We start from the raw sequence: 6,000 nt of genomic DNA, 5'->3' as shown, positions 1-6,000 counted from the left end.
CGTTTACATACACTCAATTAGTATTTGGTAGCATTGCCTTTAAACTGTTTAACTTGGATCAAACATTTTGGGTAGCCTTCCACAAGCTTCCCACAATAAGTTGGGTGAATTTTGGCCCATGCCTCCTGACAGAGCTGGTGTAACTGAGTCAGGTTTGTAGGCCTCCTTGCTCGCACACGCTTTTTCAGTTCTGCCCACATATTTTCTATAGGATTGAGGTCAGGGCCTGGTGATGGCCACTCCAATACCTTGATTTTGTTGTCCTTAAGCCATTTTGCCACAACTTTGGAAGTATGCTTGCGGTCATTGTTCATTTGCGACCACGCTTTAACTTCCTGGCTGATGTCGTGAGATGTTGCTTCAATATATCCACATAATTTTCCTACATCATGATGCCATCTATTTTGTGAAGTGCACCAGTCCATCCTGCAGCAAAGCACCCCCACAACATGATGCTGTCACCCCCGTGCTTCACGGTGTGGTTGGTGTTCTTCGGCTTGCAAGCGTCCCCCTTTTTCCTCCAAGCATAACGATGGTCATTATGGCCAAACAGTTCTATTTTTGTTTCATCAGATCAGAGGACATTTCTCCAAAAAGTATGATCTTTGTCCCCCATGTGCAGTTGCAAACCGTAGTCTGGCTTTTTTTATGGCGGTTTTGGAGCAGTGGCTTCTTCCTTGCTGAGCGGCCTTTCAGGTTATGTCCATATAGGTCTCGTTTTATTGTGGATATAGATACTTTTGTACCTGTTTCCTCCAGCATCTTCACAAGGTCCTTTGCTGTTGTTCTGTATGTTACTATGGAGTCTATGACTCCAGGATGGTCTAAATGAATTACACTTTAATGACTATTGGCTATGCAGCCTAAATGACAACCCATCAATTGTTAGGCTGTAGCCATGATCTATTTGTTTAAGTAACTAACTGACAAGTGAACAAGACAACATGATGATTGCTATGATCTGGACAATTATTTTTGAATGCTCCCAGCCAATAAAAAGACCTGAGTTGGTGAGAAGACTTTAAATGGCCCATATGTGAAAAAAGACTGGGAGAGATCAAATGTCATGCAGCAATTGTAAATAAAGAAGTGCCTCCTTTAGTCCTAGTTGGGCAATATATGTTGGACTTACTAATGAAATCATAAGTTGTATTATTATATATACATTTTGTATTTATACATGTTTCTCCTTCACACCACACCTTACATAAAATAGGACATTTATGGTTGACTTAAGTGGATTTTAGTCTGGCCAAGACTATACATTTTTTTATTTGTATTGCATAGAGACATGTCACTGACCAATCAATAACCTGCATGAATGACCACAGGTTGTGGATAATACTTAAGATATGACTACATTAACAATGTCATTAACAACGTCAAATTATACCAACATCTGTTTTTTTTTACAATAATTTCACCTATGAGCAATATTCCTCAAGATCCAGGGGAGTATCAATTCTCATTTATAGCGGGATTCAACACTAGACAAGTCATCAACTAAACTATAACCTCTTCCTAATATTTCTAAGGTATTAAACCACAACATCCAAGAGCTGGGTCTATGTGAACTGTGGAGATAGAAACATCCAACTGAAATACAATACTCTTATTTATCTCATGTCCACAACTCATATTCGGAAATTTACTTTTTTATTGTAAACTTTTCTTTAATTGATTGTGTTTCTGAATGTAAATACCTTCCTAGAATAATTAAGGACCATAGCCCATTGTCCTTCATGTTCAAGCTCAAACCTCCTATGCCAATAGCAAAGACATGGCGATTCAACACAATGTTACTTGGAGATAAGGAGTTTACCTGATATCTCAACACATAGACAGACATGTTTTTGTAAATAAATGTAGACAATGAAGTATACCCAGCTGTTCTCTGGGAAGCTCTTAACGCATATATGAGAGGTTGTATCATGTCTTACTCTTCACATAAGAAAAAGAAGACCCATGAAGAATTTAAATACTAAAACAGAAATCTATGACTTAGAAAGAAAATACAGTTTAGATAGAAATGTTAACACTTTGAAGCTTGAACAACACAAACACAAAATAACACAAACTCTCGATCTGCAGAGATTGCTGCCATGAAATTCAAGCAACAATATTTTGAGCAAGGTGAAAGTGCAGGGAAAATGCTTGCTTGGAAAATTAAGAAAGAGGAACGTACCATCCATAGCATTCAAACCCAAGATGGTAGCATAACAATGGATCCTTGCACACATTATTAACTCAGTCTTAAAACATTTCATCATAAACTGTATCAATCCGGAAAACAATGTTCATAGGAAGTTATAGACATTTTCTTAATAATTCCATTCTACCAATTATAAGTGAACCAGGGAACATTTACATAGATAGAAACATTACCCCAGGTGAAGTGTCAGAGGCCATCAAAATGGGAAATCTCCTGGTAATGATGGATTCCCATTGGAATTTTATAGACACCGTCTTCCCAAATTACGAAAGCCTATGTCACTTATGCTCACAGCAGCCCTAGAGAAAGATTTACTTCCCCAGTTACTACGTTTGGCTACAATCCCCCAACTTAAAAAGAAAGATAGGATCCATTGTCATGAGGATCCTTCCGCAAATTATCACTTTTGAACGCCAAGAGTGTGCCAAGCTGTCATCAAGGCAAAGGGTGGCTACTTTGCAGAATCTCAAATACAAAATATATTTTGATTTGTTTAACACTTTTTTGGTTACTACATGATTCCATGTGCTATTTCATAGTTTTGATATCTTCACTATTATTCTACAATGTAGAAAATAGTAAATGAATAAAGAGGAACGTACCATCCAGTAGGTGTGTCCAAACTTTTGACTGGTACTGCATATATATAAAAGTGCCCCTTCAAATTAGTGGATTCGGCTAGTTCAGCCACATCCATTGCTGTCAGGTGTATAAAATCGAGTACACAGCCATGCAATCTCAATAGATAAACATTGGCAGTAGAATGGCCTTACTGAAGAGCTCAGTGACATTCAACGTGGCACCATCATAGGACGCCACCTTTCCAGCAAGTCAGTTCGTCTGTAACGGCTATTGTCACATTCTTCCTCCTCCTCAGACGAGGAGAGGCGAGACGGATCGGACCAATACGCAGAGTGGTTAGGGTTCATAATGATTTATTATAACGAAACTGAAACTGACTTACAAAACAAATAAACGAAGTGCATAAACCGATACAGTACCGTGTGGTGCAACAAACACAGACACTGAAACAAACACCCACAAAACACACGTGAAACCCAGGCTGCCTAAGTATGATTCTCAATCAGGGACAACGACTGACAGCTGTCTCTGATTGAGAATCATACCCGGCCGAACACAAACATCCCAACATAGAAAATCAAACATAGACAAACCCACTCAACTCACGCCCTGACCAACTAAATAAATACAAGAAAAAGGAAAACAGGTCAGGAACGTGACATCGTCAAATTTCTACCCGGCTAGAGCTGCCCCGGTCAGTGCTGTTATTGTGAAGTGGAAACGTCTAGGAGAAACAACGGCTTAGCCGCAAAGTGGTAGCCCACACAAGCTCACAGAACAGGACCACCGAGTGCTTAAGCTCGTAAAAATTGTCTATCCTCGGTTGCAACACACTACCGAGTTCCAAACTGCCTCTGGAAGCAACGTCAGCACAAGAACTGTTCGTCGGGAGCTTCATGAAATGGGTTTCCATGGCCGAGCAGCTGCACACAAGTCTAAGATCACCAAGCGCAATGCCAAGCGTCAGCTGGAGGGGTGTAATGCTCGCCGCTATTTGACTCTGGAGCAGTGGAAACGCGTTCTCTGGAGTGATGAATCACGCTTCACCATCTGGCAGTCCGGCAGACGAATCTGGGTTTGGCAGATGCCAGGAGAATGCTACCTGCCCCAATGCATAGTGCTAACTAAGGTTTGGTGGAGGAGGAATAATAGTCTGGGGCTGTTTTTCATGGGTCGGGCCCCTTAGTTCCAGTGAAGGGAAATCTTAGCGCTACAACATTCAATGATATTCTAGAATTCTCAAACTCAACTCTGGACCTCAAAACATTTTTTCATTGTTCCCCTCTAGTCAGGGACTGATTTAGACCTGTGACACCAAGTGTGTGCAATTCATTATCAGGTAGAACAGAAAACTAGCAGGCTCCGGACCTCGTAGGGTAAGAGTTGAGTACCCCTGTTCTAGAAGATTCTGTGCTTTCAACTTCGTAGCAACAGTTTGGGGAAGGCCCTTTCCTGTTTCAGCATTACAATGCCCCCGTGCACAAAGCGAGGTCCATACAGAAATGGTTTCATGAGATCGGTGTGGAAGAACTTGACTGGCCTACACAGAGCCCCAACCTCAACCCCATCGAACACCATAGCGATGAATTGCAGGACCCTTTCTTTCTAAAATTATCTGCCAAAATTGTTGCAACCCCTATTACTAGCCTGTTCAACCTCTCGTGTCGTCTGAGATTCCCAAAGATTGGAAAGGAGCTGCGGTCATCCCCCTCTTCAAAGGGGGGGCCACTCTTGACCCAAACTGCTACAGACCTATATCTATCCTACCCTGCCTTTCTAAGGTCTTTGAAAGCTAAGTCAACAAACAGATTACCGACCATTTCGAATCCCACCATACCTTCTCCGCTATGCAATCTGGTTACAGAGCTGGTCATGGGTGCACCTCAGCCACGCTCAAGGTCCTAAACAATATCCTAACCACCATCGATAAGAAACAATACTGTGCAGCCGTATTCATTGACCTGGCCAAGGCTTTCGACTCAGTCAATCCCCACATCCTCATCGACAGACTCGATAGCCTTGGTTTCTCAAATGATTGTCTCGCCTGGTTCACCAACTACTTCTCTAATAGAGTTCAGTGTGTCAAATCGGAGGGCCTGTTGTCCGGGCCTCTGACAGTCTCTATGGGGGTGCCACAGGGTTCAATTCTTGGATCGACTCTCTTCTCTGTAAACATCAATGATGTCGCTCTTGCTGCTGGTGATTCTCTGATCCACCTCTACGCAGACGACACCATTCTGTATACTTCTGTCCCTTCTTTGGACACAATGTTAACAACCCTCCAGACGAGCTTCAATACCATACAACTCTCCTTCCGTGGCCTCCAATTGCTCTTAAATACAAGTAAAACTAAATGCATGCTCTTCAACTGATCGCTGCCTGCACCTGCCCGCCCGTCCAACGTCACTACTCTGGACGGTTCTGACTTAGAATATGTGGACAACTACAAATACCTAGGTGTCTGATTAGACTGTAAACTCTCCTTCCAGACTCACCTCAAACATCTCCAATCCAAAGATAAATCTAGAATTGGCTTCCTATTTCCAACAAAGCATGCTGCCAACATACCCTTGTAAAACTGACCATCCTACCGATCCTCTACTTCGGCGATGTCATTTACAAAATAGCCTCCAACACCCTACTCAATAAATTGGATGCAGTCTATCACAGTGCCATCCGTTTTGTCACCAAAGCCCCATATACTACCCACTACTGCGACCTGTATGCTCTCGTTGGCTGGCCCTCGCTTCATACTCGTCGCCAAACCCGCTGGCTCCAGGTCATCTACAAGACCATGCTAGGTAAAGTCCCCCCTTATCTCAGCTCGCTGGTCACCATAGCAGCACCCACCTGTAGCACGCGCTCCAGCAGGTATATCTCTCTGGTCCCCCCCAAAACCAATTCTTCCTTTGGCCGCCTCTCCTTCCAGTTCTCTGCTGCCAATGACTGGAATGAACTACAAAAATCTCTGAAACTGGAAACACTTATCTCCCTCACTAGCTCTAAGCACCAGCTGTCAGAGCAGCTCACAGATTACTGCACCTGTACATAGCCCATCTATAATTTAGCCCAAACAACTACCTCTCCCCCTACTGTATTTATTTATTTATTTTGCTCCTTTGCACCCCATTATTTCTATCTCTACTTTGCACATTCTTCCACTGCAAATCTACCATTCCAGTGTTTTACTTGCTATATTGTATTTA

The sequence above is a fragment of the Salvelinus fontinalis genome, chromosome 15, assembly GCF_029448725.1.
Source record: "Salvelinus fontinalis isolate EN_2023a chromosome 15, ASM2944872v1, whole genome shotgun sequence".
Taxonomy (NCBI): Eukaryota; Metazoa; Chordata; class Actinopteri; order Salmoniformes; family Salmonidae; genus Salvelinus; species Salvelinus fontinalis.
The sequence above is the reverse complement of the archived record's forward strand: the minus strand, read 5'-3'. Positions refer to the sequence as shown.